The 19257-nt window shown below is 37.9% G+C and overlaps 1 protein-coding gene across 1 annotated transcript in view; it reads right to left on the reverse strand.

Moving 5' to 3' along the window:
* Positions 1–18828, reverse strand: part of MID1 (midline 1) — a 361503-nt gene extending 342675 nt beyond the window's left edge. The window contains exon 1 of the mRNA XM_081278340.1: positions 18693–18828. The gene's annotated coding sequence lies outside the window, so the exon portion shown is untranslated. The remainder of the gene's footprint in view (positions 1–18692) is intronic.
* Positions 18829–19257: the final 429 nt, after the last annotated feature.

A 19257-nucleotide genomic window follows, 5' to 3' on the forward strand; every position in this document is an offset into this window, starting at 1 on the left:
TCTTTTAATTAAAATTTTCATTGATATAATTGGAGATTTGTATTCAGTAGTAACACATAATACTGAAAGACACCTCATCGCTTTTTCCCAGTTTTCCCCTACTTAATTATGTCAGTTGGTAAAAATATAGTATCACAACCAAAATCTTGATATCGATGCAACCCACTGATTTTATTCAGATTTCCCTAGTTTTACTTGTACTGGTATGTGAGTATGTGCATATGTGTGTTTAGTTCTATCACTGCAAGGATCCCTTCTGTTGCCCTTTTATAATTATACCCACCTCCCTTCCTTCCCCACCCTGAAGTCTGATGACCATTCATTCTTTTTAAAATTTTGTCATTTAAAGAACATTATATAAATGGAATCATACCACATGTAACTTTTTTTTTAGTTGTGGATGGACATAATATCTTTATTTTTATTTGTTTATTTTTATGTGGTGCTGAGGATCAAACCCAGGGCCTCACCCGTGCAAGGCAATCACTCTACCACTGAGCTACAACCTCAGCCCCACCACATGAAACTTGTTGGCATTGATTTTTTCCACCCAGAATAATTCCCTGGAGATTTGTCCAGGGATAAATACTTTATTCCTTTTTGTTGCTTCTTAGTATTCCATGGGAAAGATGTATCAGTTTGTGTAGACCTTTGGTTACTGAAGGACATTTGGGTTGTTCCAGGATCAGGTTAACATGAATAAAGCTTCTGTGAATGTTTATGTATAGGTTTTTGTGTGACCCTGTATTTCATTTCTCTGAGACAAATGCCAAGAGTGCAATTCCTAGTCTATGTGGTAATTGCATACTCATTACTGTTTAAAAATTCCCTTTGTGCATATTTTAAAATATGATTTTTAAACATTACTACAAAACACTCCATAACAAATGACAACATAGTAAAGGTCCTTTGAATATTCCCTGCCATCTTGCATTCTCATTTTATAGACCCAGAAATTCTAGACTGAAGAACTTCACTGACCCTGCAGAGTTGGTCACCAGAGACAGAATGGTCAGTGTTGGCTGAGCCAGGACAAGAAATCACTTCTTCTGTATCTCCCATTAGTGTTCTCAATCCAACATGCTGCACTCATAAAATTACAGACTGAAGCAGCCAGTGACATGGTGTTTCTCATCACAGGAGAAAGAACAAGGCTGACTTGGCTCTTAGGGACATTGTGAGCTCATGTCCAATGGCCTGTCCTTGCCACAGCCTCCGTTGAAAGAGCCTTGTGTGGCTTCTTCACTCACAATTTGAAACTTGTCTCATAGCACAGGCAAGTGATCAGGGACAGCAAAGTGTGAACATGCAAACAATTGTTGCTGATTCTCCAGGGTGTGCATGGGAACTGAAAACTGAAGCTCAGCGACTGCAGCAAATAATCCCTGTCCATCAGGCCCCCAGGGGTTATGCAGCTGTGTGGTTAAGAAGTTGGAAGATACTGATGAGAAACAGAGTTGAACTAGTTTTGATAAACTGCAATTCTTCAAATCTAAACCTCACCAGACATGTTTCCTGAATGATCTAAAGAAGAATTTGTTTCATTTCTACCTTAGACTTGGCAATTGGATTTTAAACTCTGCTAGCCACTACCAGAACTACAGGAATCCTGTCATCTTTTACTCTCTCCTTCTAATGTGGGCAGCATTGCCACAGTGCATCCATATCTTAAGCCCATACTACAAAGTGGGGTCTTCAGAGCAGCAGCCGCATCACCTGCAGACTTGTTAGACATGTAGACTTTCAGACCTCATCCCAGAACTGGTTGAAAGAATAGCAGGTGAGGCCCAGCAATCTGCTCTTTTCTCATGTGGAGATTCTCGAGTTCACACTCCAGCTTTAGAACTGCCTTCAACCACATAGAACTTCTTTTGTAGACAACAGAAAAGTAAGTCACAGCTTGCAAAATAATGATAATAAAAGCCCAACCAACAAAATTGTTTCAAGCCTTTTCTGTCAATTACACAGTCTTTATGAGGTCAATATTAATATAAGCAAGCATAAGCCAGAGCTGTTATTTCTGACATTCAACAGATTGTGATTTTCTTCATGTATGCAATATTTGTTATGTTTCTAATGAGAATGTTCAGTTTGTGCTTCTCCTTAGCACCTATTTAAAATTCTTTATCAAACTGTAATTTCCTTGAGGGCAGGAAATGTGTGTCTCTATAGCCTAATAAATAGGTGTCTAATAAATGGTTGTTGAACAAGGGAATGGATTGTATTTTATATTATAGTTGCTTCATCCTCCAATAAACTGTGCATTTTTAAGGTTGGAGAAGATGTGAATTTTGTTCATACTGGATTCTTGAAAAGTTTCTCATTATCCCTAAGTAGCCAGCAAACTTCCCTAAACACACTAGCTACATAAAAATAGTTGACCATACAACAACAATAACCAAATAATTTATATTTTTCCTACCACTGTAGAGAATCTAAATAATTTTACTATGGACAGTATTTCCATGGACATGTGAGAAAGATAATATAGTATGTGCCATTTTGAATATTGTTGAACACACAAAATGACTACAAAATGTAACCTGAGAGCACATTTGGGGAGGTTTTGGGTGAAAAAGTCACCTGTGACAGAGCTACCCTGTTTCAAAAGGGTCCCTAATGGAACCATGAGGGAGAAAGGAAGCAACAGATAGCCAGGTGAATTCATGGGCTCCAGCTTCTATAGCAATTTTTCTAATTAAGAAACCAAACCACACAGCCTCATTAGAGATATCATAAGGTAGCGATACCATGGGGCTTTAATGTGAACTTTTATGTTTTTCTGACTTGTTACTTATTCTGTATGAGAAAGAGTAATTGATACTTTCACAGAAAGTATTATGAGAAATAAGTACACTTGAAGAATCAGGTATATGAGAAGGAAAAATACAACATCCATACTTAAGAAAGTAATGCTTATGGAACCAGCTTAGGTGCCCATCAAAAATGGATGGATAAAAAAATATGGCATTTACACACAACAGAGTTTTGCTCAGCCATAAAAAGAATGAAATGATGTCATTTGTTGGTAAATGGATGGAACTGGAGAACCTCATGCTAAGTGAAATAAGCCAGACCCAGAAAGTCAAGGGTCCCATATTTTCTCTCCTATGTGGAAGCTAGAGAGAAATGAGGAATTAAAAAAATGTGAAGGAATCTCATGAAAGTAGATGGGAGAACAGTACAATAGAGGAAGGGGATAGAGGGAGGGATGGGGGATAGGAAGGGGAGGAATTGCAAATGAAATTGCCCAAACTATGCTATGCTTTATGTATATCTGTAATGCACCAATTAAAAAACAATAAATGGATAGAAGGAAGACAAATGGAGTAGAGGAAGGGAGCTAGAGAGAGAGGGAGAAGAAGAGGGAAAGGGGAAGTACTAGGAATTTAAATGGAGCCAATTATGTTATATACATTTATGAATATGTTGAAATGAACCCCACTATTATGTATAACTACAATGCACTAACACAAACATTAAAAAAGAATATAAAATAATGGAGCAAGGAAGAGTTGTCCTCTTTAGTTTTTATCAGAAAAATGGGAAATGCTAAGTGTTTCCCTCAGTGCTCTTTGTAATAGAACATTTCAGAGGGAAACAGGTTTTGTAATCTACCTTTCAGTAAGACAACCAATAAATAATTTGTCTATATTTGAAATCTAAGGTTAGGAAAAAGTAAAATTAGATATGTTTATGATAAGTAGACTTTAGTAATGAAATGCTTTGGAAACCTGCTACTGCTATTAACAACTTTTGGATGAGTTCACCTTGGTTTTCTTTTCCATCAAAAGAACAATTCCACAAGAGTCACAGGAAGAAGAAATGGCCATGGACATTATTCACTTTCATTGTACATTGCTGCTGTCTTTGTGTATTTATAAAAATAGAATTTTGTTGTTAATAAGGGATTTTGCTCTATTGAAATGTGTCTTTAGGACATGTATATTTTTAAAATATCTAATATGTTTCTGATCTAAGAGGAACTACCAAACCAGACTAGGCAAACATCATCTTCCAAACAAAATTTAACTTTGTTTTTAATTCATTCAAGCATTTCAAAGAGAATTTGTCTCCAGGCAAAACTCTTAAAAGTTACTTTTGAGCCAACATATGTTACAATGGTTGCCTGAAATCACTGAATATTTTAGTAGCATTAATTCAAATTCATTTAAGCAGTATTTCACATAAAAAGCTTCAGCCAGATCTAGTTCCAAGAGTCTTTGAAGGTAGAAAGCTATCCATTGTGAATTGAGTGGACAGTGTAATAGAAAATAAATGTTCATCCCCAACTCTGAGAAATCATCTTTTCTACATGCTATCAATCCCTTTTACCAACTATATTAATAAAGATATCATACCTCCTGCCTCAGTCCACAGGCCTCTGAAGGAAGTCTAAACAATTCTGAGTGATCTGGAGTAAAAGCACTTTTAACTAACAAATTAAAAATCCTCTCAGTGGTCACCCTCTCCCCTCAAGGTGGTGTATCTTCTTGATTTGTCTTTCAGAGAGACAGTCCCATGCCTCACCTGTTTATCAAACACTGGGCCATCACCCCCTCACAGCTTGGAGGACATGGTATCAGCTCTTATGTTCTGAGTATTCCCTCTGAGAGGAATGTTTGCACCTACTCCTTCCTCAGTCTTGCCAAATGACCCTGAGAGGCAGGTGGTAAAAGAAATCAATGTCAGAGAGTTCAGAACAGGAAGTACAGCTGGCAAGCAATTGGCAGAGATTCTAAGTAAGGTCTTGTGGCTCAAAATTTCGTCTTCTGTGCAATTCTATACAACCTTACAGGGCATTAAATAGCAAGTGACTGTGGTAAACTGAGCATTATAAAACAAGGTGAGCTCTTCTTTGCTATATCTTCCCCTAGCAACATATAGAACACTAATCTAGACTTTTCAACTAAATAAATAAAATTAACTTGAACTGAACTAGATTCAGTTAAATACAGATTGCTAGTTTTTCTTTTCTTTTTGTAACAGGGATTGAACCCAGGGGTTCTTAACCACTGAACAATATCCCCAGCCCTTTTTTGTGTTTTACTTAGAAACCAGGTCTCACTGAGTTGCTTAGGGCCTCTCTATGTTGCTGAGGCTGCCTTTGAATTCACAAATTCACAAATTCCTGCCTCAGACTCTGGAGCTGTTGGGATTACAGGTATGCACCACCACAACTGGCATTCTTCTGTAATATAATTATGATTGTAATACATTGTAATTGTAATACATTGTAATTGTTAAATATATTGCAATCAATGACTTCAGATTTCTCCATTGCATTCTTTCCTTCCTCAGTCACGTTATGGTGGAGGTTCTTATGTTCTTTTCCCAACCCCTCAATTGTTTCTGTTTGGGACATGCTCTTTTTCTCCCTTGAATTTTCATAAATTCAATATTCAGAACTGAGGTGGGTGGAGAGAGAGAGAGAGAGAGAGAGAGAGAGAGAGAGAGAGAGAGAGAGAGAGAGAGAATGAGCAGAAGAAATCAATCGATGTTAGGTGGAAAGAAATCATCACAATCTAACATTTTTACATTTGTTATTTCTGTTCTCTTGGAGTTGATCAATTAGTCCTTTCCTTAATTTTCTGGCAAATTTCAATATCTCTAACAATCTTCATAATTTTACAATACTTTTCCCTTGGGAATTGCCTAGAAGCTTCCTGGCTCCATGTAATCTTAAAACCTGAATAAGAGCTCTATTTTATGGAATAACATGAAAGTACTCTTCCAGATGGGTTATTTTGTAACATTCTATAAGTTACACAAGCCTGTATGTATAGCCATGTCTCCTTGAGTTTTTCTAATCAGTGGGCTAAGGAGAGTCATTTTAGTATTCATTGTAACTTACGCCTATCTTTTCTCAAATCTGGGATCATAATTGGTGTTTTTCATTTCTCCCAGAGATAGAACCTTTGTTTCATGGCTTTTAGGTTCTTGAGCAGTCCCATTGGCTTCAAACCCCTGCTTATCATAAAAATAAGACAAAATTGCCCATCAAGAGTCCCTGGAATACAGCCTGGCAGTTGGCATTAAAGTGATGGTCCTTGCTGCCCTAAAGCTTATCTGCACTGGACATGTGCATAGCCTGGAGGGCAAATAAATTGCCCAACAGCTTACCAGGGCAAGATAAATATATAGGTAAGGAAACAGCAAACATTTGCAAGGCAAACTGAGCTAGGCAAATCCACAAAACTCTGGTCAGTGAGCAAAATATAGCCGGCTGGTTATCTCACATTTAGTTGTCTGCAATGCAGTTTCTTTTGACCTTATGTGCTAACATGGATCTATGATTCATACAGCCCCCAAAGACAACAAATTCCATAGGCAGGCAGGGTACTTTAGTTAAAATGTCATCCTTGGAAAAGGTCAGGAGAGTAGAAAATATGATCTTTATAATTTTTGTGTACCTAAAGGGCCAATTATCTATTAAACAATCGTAAAGAGTGATTGTTTCAGGGAAACACTAAAAGAGTCTTTAAAAATAGTCAGTAGATTCCGGTGATTTACGTCATAAAGAAACAGACCATCTTAAGTAACACATGGGCAATAAAAGTAAGCAGATGTTTGCATTTTAACAGGCCACTAATGGAGGTGCTATGGCACTGTATCAAAGTAAAGTTTGCCATCTTCACAATTGCCCACTAGAGTTTTAAATACAGCTGTATAACTGTGAGTCAACAGCCGGCAAGTTTTCCCTGACCACTCTGAGCACCATTCCTTGCTGCAGGTAAGAATTAATAATTCGCTGTTAACACACTGTGTCAAAGTAGTTTTCTGAAATGGGCCTTGAAACGTGTGATTGACTGCAAGACGCAAACTTGCCATAAAAACAATTACTCGGGTTGCTGAATTGCAAAACATAAGTTACTGCAAGGGAAATCACAGTAAAAATGAATGAGCAAGACCAAACCCACAAGAGACTAGATGTGGAATTTCATGTGCAGGCTGTAAGCCTGGCAGTTACCAAGTCAAGCACTGGGTACTTTGGTAAAGCTTAACAGCAGAAATGGATTCACATACCACAGCCTTTCCCTCTCTCTCCCTTGCAGAAATTCAAAACATTTTATAAATATTAAGCCAGGTACTGCTGGTTCAATAAATGGCCCCTGGGACTATGGAAATCATTTGTAGGATTAACTATTTAGGCCACCAGGCTATTGTTCACTGATCTAGGATAATCATTCATTAACTCAGGAGGACCCAGCCTCCTCTGGAGTACCTCACAGCTTACAAGCCTTGGATTCCCACCATAAAAGCCTTTTTGAATATAGACGTTTATTTCTACATACTTATTTATTTATTTTTTACACTGTGAATCTGGGGTGCTTAACTACTGAGTCATATTCCCAGTCCTTTTTATTTTTTAATTTTGAGATGGAGTTTTACTAAGTTGTTTAGGGCCTCGCGAAAGTTGCTAGGCTGGCTTTGAACTCGTGATCTTCTTGCCTCAGCCTCCCAAGCCACTAGCCACTTGGTGGCCTAAAGAGTTAATCCTACAAATGCTTTCCATAGTCCCAGGAGTCATTTATTGAACCAGCAGTACCTGGTTTAATATGGGCCACCACACTCTGCTTCAAGTAGGACCATTTAAAAAGCAAATTTCATTCATTCTAATGTGGCAGAATAGGACTAATTACAAAGATTAGACAAGCCTTATCATCTCCAATGGTCAGCTTCACTGGAATGAACCCCACCAGGACATTATTGCTAAGCCATTCTTAGGGACTCATCTCTTAGCTGGCCATTTTTGAATGTGGGATAATGACAGCCCCTTCACCTTATTCTTGTTTCTTTCTAGTTGGCCACCTTTGTTTTTGTGCTCCCTATTCCTCTCTTCACCCAGAAACCCAGAGAGCAGTGTTTTCTCAGCCACCCATCAACTCAAGCACAGTGTCTGCTTTTGTCAACATTTCTTATTTCTTGATGCAGTAATGTTACCTTTTCATTTCTTACTTTCTTCTTTATTTTCCCTTTTTTGCTCATTTCATTAACTTTGTAATCATTTTGCCTGAAGTACCTTTCTCATTCTTTCTTTTGTTCTTTCTTTCTTTCTCTCTTTCTCTGTCTCCAGTATTTTCTAGCAATTTGTGGCTTCTTTTCTTGATCTTTTCATTCTACACCTATTAGCTGGGATTTGGTTTCTATATGAGAGGCAGACTTGGTTAGAGAGGGGAAAGTGGATTATTGCTGTTTTAGGACCTCTCTTCCTGGTTGCTTGTCTTTTTCTGTCCTTTTCTCGTTTCTTTATTCTTCCCCACCCCCAACATTTTTGGTCTTCCATTTATGTTCCCAATCATTCTAACCAGTCAAAAATATTATATTCTTTTCTTATATCTTTTATCTGACTTTGAAAAAAAAAACATAAAAATGGCTACCCTCCTTAAAACAGAGACTTTCAAAAGGACACATTGTATATGTACAAAGATACATATAGTGCTGCTTTATTATTGATAATGACTCTAGTAGATAAAATAAGAACACAAGAACAGAATGGACCAACACCAATATGTAGAAATAATCTACTAGAAATATACAAGTTCTGAAAAGGTCTTTGAAACACTAATACAAATTATTTTTAAAATAAATTAAAATAAACATATTTTGGAATATAACAATATGCATATTTCATTGGAATCACTGATGTTATAAACTAAAACCTAAAGTTAGCTTTGAAATTCCTGACTAAAGGCAATAAATTACACATAACACACACACACTATAAGAAGTTTGGTCATTTATAAGAAACTTTTGTAAATTTAAAACTCATATATTGACTTATGCTACCAAAATACAGGATGGATTAAGCAGAGAAACAAATAAATCAGATAGACAATTATATATAAAATAGGCTATTTCAGAGATAACAGAGGACAGATTTTATTAACTAATTTATGACCCAAAGTCTGTTGGCAGAGACCTTCTTCCTCCCCAGTTTCAATCTTTCTGAGAAGGTAAACAGACCAGAAGGCTTGATGGTGTGCAAAGCTCACGTCTTTATCTCTGTAAGAACTTGGTTTGGGGTCTAGAAACAGAAGTTCTCACCATTTATCATTGATTGTACTGTTTGATGTGTTTTGTCTTTGCTGTGACCTTCACTTGGAATTATTCTGCCAGGTTCCTTCATTATCTTCAAACTACTAGCAAATGATTTATTAGCAGGTAACTCCATTCATGGACAAAGTGAACTCATTTTCTGTTTGATACTGTCTAGCTCTGGCTCCTTCTGCTGTATTGTGATTCTTAAAACTTCCAGGCTTGGAATAACTGCTATTGCACATGCTAATTGGAAGTTTCTATGGAATGCTCCTGCTTTGAACTTAGCAAAGCCACAACCAAGATGGTCTTTTTTTTTTAAGAGAGAGAGAGAGAGAGAGAGAGAGAGAGAGAGAGAGAGAGAGAGAGAGAGAGAGAATTTTTAGTATTTATTCTTTAGTTTTTGGTGGACACAACATCTTTGTTGGTATGTGGTGCTGAGGATCAAACCTGGGCCACTCGCACGCCAGGTGAGCGCGCTACCACTTGAGCCACATCCCCAGCCCCCAAGATGGTCTTTATGAAGTAAAAATGGCAATCCTTCAATTTAAAATTGACTTTTTACACTGGCATTATATCTTGAAAAGCATTTGCATCAAAACAGGCCACACAGAGCAGACACTATGAAGGCAGGGGAAAGTGGTGGAAAGAGGGAGCTATTAAAAACATGCCTAAAACTTCTATTTCAGATACCAGCTTCTAGTTCACTTCTTTCTCCACCCTTCACAGTCACCCAAATCCAAGTTGGGGTTTATATAGTAAAATCTGACATATCTCAATCCAGACCCAAGAACAAATAGTCACCTGCAAGTTAATACAAATGCTTCACAATCTTCTCCCCAAACATTACACAAGTGAAATGACAAAATGGAAAGCCTCCCACTCTGTCCTGCATGTGTTTCTATGGCAAAATAAATATTTGTTATGAGTAAACAAATAACCCAATAGGATCTCTTTTTTGAAAAAAAAAATCTTTTTTGTGGTGCTGGGGATCCCAAATAAGAGCTTGATGGCAAATATAACCACCTTAATAATTCAGTGAAAGATAAATGTGGTTTTCATCAACATTTTTACACACATACACCCAAATTGTAGTCATACTATGCAGCTATAAAATAAAGAGACTTAAATAATGTATGCCAAGAGCAAAGGGAAAGGAATGGGCACAATATTTTGTTTACTTATTTTTATGTGGTGCTGAGGATCGAACCCAGTGCCTCACATGTGAGGAGCAAGCACTCTGTCACTGAGCCCCAGCCCCAGCCCAAGGGAAAGAAATGGAACAAGGCAACAGGAAAGAATATTATAGTGATTTGCAAGTACAATACCAGAACACCTGCAGAGAGGGAAGCTAATACCTGGATTCTACAGGTTAACCCCCTCTCACCTGCCCATTCCAAGGTTTTCCTAACCCTATGGCTGCAGCTTTCACCGCTTAGTGACTCTCTTTAATGAGAGAATATTTAGAAGCCAGAAAGGAATTCACTGAGGTCACTCAAGGGCAGTGAAATTACACATGTCATATAAAATGCTCTTGCTAAATGGATGCTAGAAAAACAGAATGGTAAAGCCTTCACCCAAACAATACAGAAAGTGTGAAGTTAATCAAGTGTGCTCATCTGTTAGTGCAAACTCTTGGGTTACACTTTCTTAAATCCTATAGTCCTCTTACAAGTGATAAGGGATCTCAGCTGAGAGAAGCAGTGTAGCTTGCTCCTATATGGGATCCCTTAATCCAGGTTGAGGGGAGGGGGGAGAGGGGTTGGAATGCAATAGAAGGAATTTACCAGACAGCCAAAGTTAATAGCTGCCCTGTATACTATCAAAAAGGAGAGAACTTCACTTTAGGAAAACTTACAGAGTGTTGAGATCTTGGCTGTCAAGACCCTCACACATGGCCCTACCCCCACTTAGCCCCCAGGAAGTTATTGAAAATAGTCATTCTCCCTGCAGGCTCTGTTGCTGATGAATTTGTGGAGTGATAATAGGAACTCCTGTGTAGGACTTGTAAGGAAGTGATTTGCAGTCAGTTACATCTCTTTTGATTGTCCCAACCACAATTGAGGTGGATATTTATGGATTTATTTTTAAAGATGGGAGGCTGAGGCTCAGAGAAATTTAGCATCAGACAGCTAGTGAGTGAAAGAGCGAGGACTTAACCCACCTCATGAATTTCAGCCTCAAAGTTCATGCTGTTTCCACTCCATCAGGCCACAATGATTCTTCTCACTTCCCCAGAAGTGGAATTCCATTGTTTTAGATGTCATTAGCACTATCTTTCTTGTTATGTCAAATTCCTGAGAGTTTGCCTTGACACCTCCTTACCCCTTGCCATCTTCCATGTCCCATCCATTATTCACTCCTGTTGACTTCAACTCTGAAATATAACTGAAAGTCATCCACTTTTCTTTACCTTGACCTCCATGATATTAATGCATGTAGATATCATCTTCCCTGGACCACTTTCCTATCTCCTTTTGGGTCCATCTATATTCACTCTGATGCCCCTCAGATCTGATCTATTTTCCAGGTTGCTGCCAGTGTGCACTTTTGGAACAACAAATGTCTTCCTTATTGAAAACTCCCTAATACAGTATGGCCATTTCTTATTCTTCTGATAACATGGAGTCATTCTGTTCTTCTAGTTCCCAGTTCAAGCATCTCTTTCTTAGGAAGTTTTCTCTGACTTTTTTGCTGATTAGCAAAATCTTCCTACTACATGCTCATGGCAACATGTAGCTCTTCTTTATAGTTTTATTTCAGGTGCACCTGCCCCTTTGTGTGATGTTTTATCAGTGGTTTCTCCCATATTAGACTGTTAGGTACTTAAATGCGGATTCCATTTTAAGCTCTGGTGTGTTAAATGTCTTGGGTACAGCCAATATTTGATAACTATTCTTGAATGACTTTTGAGCTTCTACTTATTTTTCTCTTCTTCCTGCCTTCTCTACATTGCTATACTCTAACGCTATCCCATTCCTTGTCTCATTCTTACAAGGACCTTACTTTCTTACTAAGTCTTAATAGGGAAGAAGTCCATGCCAAAGCAGTAAATATGGCAACTACAGATCTTGCCCTCCCTAAAGCCATGTGATTTCTGCTAGGACAGAAATGCATTCTGTATACCTTAAAAGACAACAAAATCCTTCTCTAGTGCTGAGATTTCAGGCATCCCTGTGAGATGGGGAAGATATACTCTATTTGATGAGTTCTCAGGGGAAATTCTTTCCTAGTTTCACCTAGCTGGTATAGGGAGGTGTCTTCCATTTATTGCTGTCTAGGCTGCAGTCATGATATAATTGTCATTCCTTGTCTACAACAACTGTTGATCACAGCAGTTCATATTATTATCACTTAAGTTAAATTATAGCCTTTTTTGGGGGTACAAAGAATTGAACCCAGGGGTGCTTAACCACTGAGCCACACCCCCAGCATGTTTTTATTTTTTATTTGAGACAGGGTCTTGCTAAGTTGGTCAGGGCCTTGCCAAATTGTTGAGGCTGACTTTGAACTTGCAATCCTTCTGCCTCAGTTCCCTCCCGATTTGCTGAGATTACAAGTGTGCACCACTGTGCCCAGCTATAGGCATTATTTGAATCTAACCTTAGTCATTAGTGGAAGAAAAGTCACCTGGCAGTCTCTCAAAGAAGGATGAAGGAGGATTTTCCCAGAGAGAGAGAGAGAGAAAGAGAGAGAGAGAGGAGTCAGCATCTTGGGGCTCAGGTGGTACTCACAGAAATATAGACACCTGGGAGACATATGGAACTCACCAAGCATGCTGGTTCTTAATGCATTTGTGGACATGTATTAGAAGGATTAAGGAATTAGCTCACAGAGAAGTGTAGTAGTTTGGTGGACATTCTTTGGAGGTACAAATGAATAATTGCATTCTCTCATAGGAGCATCTGGAGAAGAGTCTTAATTGTTCCCTCCTGGTAGAGAATCAGAGATACTGGAGAAGCTCTTTTTAATGAAACACTTAATTTTGGCACAAAGTATATGGCATGGTGCAGAAAAGTGCAGATATGATGACTTGCAGTGTTAAAAAGTTGAAACTTCTTAAGAAGTATATCTTCCCTATATTTTAAATTTTATGTATGCACAGAAGGAATATGTGATTTTAAGTCATCAGCCTACATAAGCCTAAAAGAGTGCTTTCAATAAAGGTAGTATAAAATATTTAAGCACCAAGAAAGCATTGTTATTGATTAATTCAAAATATTTTCTTTCTTAGTGTTGTATCTTATAATAAATGGTACCTGAGATTCAATGAAAATAAGTGAGATATAGAGAACTACTCAATCTACATTTTGATAAAGCTTCCTCATCACACAAACACCATATGGTCCTCACTTGCCTTAGCAGGGAATGAACTCTTGCCAGTGTATGTCATCCCACAGATATTCTCTCCACATCTTGGGAGCCACATGAGATTAAATATTTGATTCTGCTGGGATGGGGAGCTGGAGAGGGGTCTTGAGGGTAACCTTAGGGGCATAATACCCTTAGAAAGGTTTACCTTCAAGACCCCTGAAAAACCATTGTCATGAACTGAAGCCATGGAGTTGTTCTGCTTATTAAGAAAATTTTCAATAAATTTACTAGTCCATTTCAAGTGTTAAATTAATAGGTATGAAGTAATAATATTTTGCTTTGTTTATAAAACATGTTACTTTTGGGAAAACACCTTAAAATGGAGAAACCTATGTGGAGATAACAGAATGCTACAGAAGGAAGATGTCTTTATAACAAGGGTCTCAAACACAATAACCTATAAGGGACAAATAGGAAAAAAAATTAAGCAAAGAGGACCAGTAGAAGTGATTAGAAGATATAACCTGCTTCACTGAAACAGAAATTTTAAATCATTGAGGGGGCTATGAGATTGTGTCTGCTTTTATTTCTTCAATCCCTGAATTGTTTACTTGAAGATAATAATGCACCCCCACCTGTTCCACCATTTCAGATCCAACCAATATTTATTGATTGTTCTCATGCTCAGCATTGTTCTAGGTGTGTGACCATTTTTAATATTCATAACTATTGGATGAAGTATTTATGTTATCATTGATAGATGAGGAACTTGAATTCCTGAGAAGTTGAAAATGAATTGGCCCAACCAACCACTGCTTTGAAATAAACTTGGGAAACACTATCATTTTTTTTTTTTTGGTGTTTCCTAACCTTATGCCAAGGCTATCAGTTTGAGTAAAGTTGTTATCTGTTCTCTGGTAGTTTATATACTGTTTTGTATCCCAAGGCAATGCATGATGAATGTGTTAGTATAGATATAAATAACTGCACAATTAGATACTCAAGGGGGAAAATAATTTTGGTTTAAATAACCAAGGCTTTGTTACAGAATACTACCCATAAATAATGCAGCATTTCCTGCCTCAAACTCTCCAAAATTCCATTTCTGTCACGTGTTAAAACTCAAACTGTCAAATTGAGGAGGTTCTGCTTAATTTCATTTCTGTCTCAAGTTTAGACAAGTGAAGAGTATCTCACAAGAGAGTGTGAGTATTCCCACTCACACACAGTTCAAGCCATTCTTAATGTAGATGCATCTATTAAGTACCAGGCATATATGAGAACGTTAAATTTCCCAAAACATTGGAATCCATTTTATTTTCTTTTTAAATAAAAAACAACATTAACTGAACCCTTAGCATTAACATAAGAAGTACTTATTATCTTTAAAAGGTTCATTCTCAGAAGATTCTCTTATGTGATTACAAATAATTAATTAAAAAATGGAAATATAGTTTTACATTTAACTAGCAGTCTTGCCTCTCACCTCACTGGCTAACCTTCATTCAAGTATAAATATATTTTAAATTGATTTTTACCAGTGCCCTAGGTACTTGGCAAAACCTACCAGTGCAAACCAGTTATTAATTCTTGTTCCCCAACTTTAAGCTTTACATATACTCTTTTAGAAGTAATGGCAACTGCTCTTATCTTCCCCTTGAAAACTTTTACTGAACCTATACCTTAATACTTTCCAGTGGGCATAAATCAGTATAAAAGCTTTTGAGTTATCTAGTGCTATAGACTTGTCTCTTCTCCATGTGGTGTGCCAGGAATCCCTAATAACCCAGGACTTTGCACATACTAAGCAAGTGCTCTGCCACTGAGCTACACTCCCAGCTTCAAAGTGTGGTCTTGAAGATTACATTAACAAAATCTAATGTAGTATCATCTCTCTGTCATCTATAGATGCCTTGCAGGGAAATTCAGGTAGTGTCTTTCTTTTATTAGCACATGAAGTTCTTTGTCATCTACTTGGCATCTTGTTTCATGGAAATCATCTGATCAATGAAAGCATAAGTATTTTGATGCTTCAGTTACCCTGGTCACCAGTGCCCACCAGTTGATAACCTCTGACTTAAAAGATGACCAGCAAAAAGTGGGTGATCCAGTAAATTTTCAACAAATTGTACTTCATATGCTGCATACCATTCAGGTCATGAGATTTTACTCTGCAGGGGTGTTATCTGTGCATGAAAACTCTGTTTAAGTTCATCTGTCTCTTATATACTCACTTTTATTCCAGAGTACTTAGCATAAGACTTCAAAAGGCACTCAATAAATATTTTCAGAATGAATGTAACAGGAATTAATAACGCAAAATGTTTTTGAAAGGTAATTGATGTCAAATGGTAGGCAGAGAAAGCCAGAGAAAGTTCATCAGGGATAGGAATGCTTAGTACAAATTTGGTACAGTTTCCAAGGAAAAGAATTTGCATTTAATAAATAACCTTTGAAGCCAGGTTCTTTTATGTCCCTTGTCCTTGGAGTAAGCCATACTGGTGGCAGGAGAATCCCAACCAAACAAATAGCAATTTGAGAAAGGAAAATAGAAGCAATAACCAAACATTAGAAAGAATCTAACAAAGAAACACTCTGCATTTAGCTTTTCAGGAAATCTTTAAGAATAGAACACACACACACACATACACACACACACACACACAGTCCAGAATACTTTCTTAAATTCTTCATGGAATAAAGAGGACACATTGGAGGACATACAGAGGGCCTTAACACTCCCATAATCTCATGAAAGATGATATGAATTAGGATATTTTTCTTTTCCTTGAGCCCCAAAGCTCAAGTTAACAGAGTTGTGGCATTTTAACTTGCTCGATCAATATTCTAGACCTAGATTGTCAAAGGCCATTTCCTGTCTCTTATACAATATGACAGATAGAAATTGATCTAATTTGTTAAATAAAGTGAGGAAAACAGAGGCAGCTATGTGGTCCAGAGATAATCTTCTGGGAATCCCCTCTATCCAGGCACAGCCTGATAGCCCAGGTGCCAAGAGAGGTAAACAACTGGTCATGTCATCAACCTACTCATTATCTACAATGCTCTGTGGCCTATCCATTGGGAAGCTTTGTCTTACAGAACATTTCTCAGGATAATCAGCCAAAAAAAAAAAAAAGAGCTATCACTAACTTTGCAGCAAATTCTCCTTTGTATGGTGCAAATGATGCCTCTCATGAGGAGTCATAATACTTATGAGCATATTACGGCATCAAGAAGACCAATTTTTGTTGTTGTTTTCCCAGAATTTTTAAATCCCTTTTAACCAGAACATCTACTAACATTGCACAAGCTTAAGGAGGTTGCCAAAAGTTGTATCCTCCATATAAGAACATAGTACCAGTAACTTGAAAAGAGTTAATCCAACAATTCAGCATCCAAACTCTCCTTCATTGGAGGATAGTTTGGACACTAAAATAATGTTAATCTTCGAGAATAAATCCTCTTGCAGTTCTGTTAATGCCAAAGTATTAAATACTATGATCAATATTATTACTCCCAAATGAGCTACCGAGGAACCTGGGATGAGTAGATTCTATAGTCAGGACTCCCAGTCATCTGCAGTAATTCATATGCCACTGGCAAGGAGAATTCTAAACATGAGATCCAAAAACCCCCGTGCATTCCCCCCACCCTCTCCACCCTAAGAGACGTATCTTTCTGGTTATATATTCCCTTGGCTGTTAATGTAATTAGTGTATAATAACTATGTACATATCAACTTGCAGGAAAAATGGCAGACGTGCTGGGTGATTTGGCTTGGGGCCATCTCATCGGCAGGGTGACACAACCTGGTATTAAACCATCTGTTATTAAGCGTATATTTTAAAATAGTGTTTTGTGTCTCCTGGGTTACTCACTCTCATTGATAGCAGCACCATATCAAGACTCCTGTTTTTCTAAGCAGCAGCAAGGAGATAACAAGGTTTAAAAATTTGTATTGTCCCCTCTGCTACTTGTGCTATTAAAATTTTTATTTACTAAAACATCTCCTCTCCTGGAAACAAGCAAGTTTCATTTAAACTGTGTTACTAAGGATGGTTATGCTTTTTAGAGTTAAGGACCCTAAACACAATTTGCCAGAGCTTTTGTCCTTATGAACAGGCAGTTGCCAATCTCTGTTTAAGATGACTATCACTTGCCATTAATAAGAGTGGGCATTCTCTCAAATCTTCTTGTTTGCATTGATTGCTTTAAGCTAATTTAAGAATTATTTTTTCAATATCAGAAATCTGAAATGGAGTCCTAGTGCCACTTGTTGCAGTCAGTAGTACAATCTTCCTCCCTCAAATTTTTGGATTAAGTCTCTGTTCATGATGAAAAATGACAATATTCCTCTAAAAGATGATCAGACAAATCATTCAATACAATTATCACAGCTAAATCAATTCAGAATATCACCATGCCCCCCCCCAAAAAAAATGATGACACAAATCTCTTTTGACAATTATGAAAAACTGATTTTTCAAAAGTTTTACCTATGCCTCCTCACTTGAGGGAAATAGTATTTTGTTTCTTTTCAGTTAAAATTGGCTGTTCCCAAATGTAACCAACATTTCGCCACAAGCCTGTTAAACACTTTCACATTTTTATGTTTAATTACATTCAGATTGAGACTTTTGTATATATAGAGAATATAGCCAAATTTTAACTCAATTGACCGCAATGCCCTTGACATAAAGCCTTATTCATTATTCTCGCCTTATATATAAATAGACATATGCTAGTTGTCAAAATGCAAGAGCGAACTTCTATACATTGTCTAGAACAAAGAGGGCAGCTCGGCTTCTTTCTTTCCTCAGTGTCTAAGAAGGTGTCCTTTATTACATGTACAGGATGCAAAGATTTTGCTGCTGTGTGAATGAAAAATGCTATCTTCAGACTGCTTTTTTAGTGGCAAATTAAGCTTCTGCAGACTATCACATACCCTGTGGCTTTAAGAACCCCCCGCTTCAATTTACTATTACTTCCTTGGGGACTCAGCGTTCCTCGCAAAGCACCCCCAAACTCATTTCTAATGTTTTAGAGTGCAACAAAGATGAGAAAGTTTGTTCATCACAACAGTATAGAAACTCTTTCCTTGTAAAAACACTTTCTGGAATGTCTAAGGTGCTAAACTTATTGCCTTGGTGGATTTTTGATGTGCAAAACCGACAGAGAAAGTTGGCTGGAAGTATCCACAAAGCATTGTATTTGTTCAGGAAGGAGCTGTGGGGTGAGAGGCTGAGCAACGCCTCTCACTTTGCTTCCTGGGTGAGAGCAGTGAGGCGTGCCCCTTAGAAGAAGCAAGCAGAGAGAGAGAGAGCAGTAAGACTCACCGGCTTCCCCATTTTTCCCAGGACGAAGTTTTTTTGTTCCTCAATTGTGATCTGGAAGAGGCAAACCTGTAGGTCCTCCAAGCAGGCTGCTCTGGGGCAAGTGCCGGCTCTGCTCTTTGCCTCGGATCAGCTGAATGGCTGGGGCGTTCAGGAAGCTTGCTCTGTCCAGCTGGGAATCGCTCCCCCTCTCCAGGGTGTGTGCTTACATGCCTCTCAGTCAGCGCAAAAATCCGCCAAACTCAGGTTAGCCTAACAGGTTTCCTTATATAGGTAAACATGAATTGCATTCCTGGTGAAAGAAGTTAACTAGGAACACCGGTAACCTGGTTAACTCTACACACGCCAGAACGGCTCAGTGTCAGCCTGCCTGCATAGGGTTTGGTTGCAGTACAAAGGGATTTGTGCAATTTAATTAAAATCATCTTTATCCTGGCAGTCTGCAAAATTGGCCCTTCTAGTGTAACTGTGAGTCAACAGCTAGTATTTTATATCATGGGCTGTGACCAAACTTACATTATCTGAAGGCATGGTAGGAAGACAAACCAAATTATAAGGCATTATATAA

This window comes from Spermophilus citellus (assembly GCF_964194105.1).
Source record: "Spermophilus citellus genome assembly, chromosome: X".
In the NCBI taxonomy this organism is placed as follows: Eukaryota; Metazoa; Chordata; class Mammalia; order Rodentia; family Sciuridae; genus Spermophilus; species Spermophilus citellus.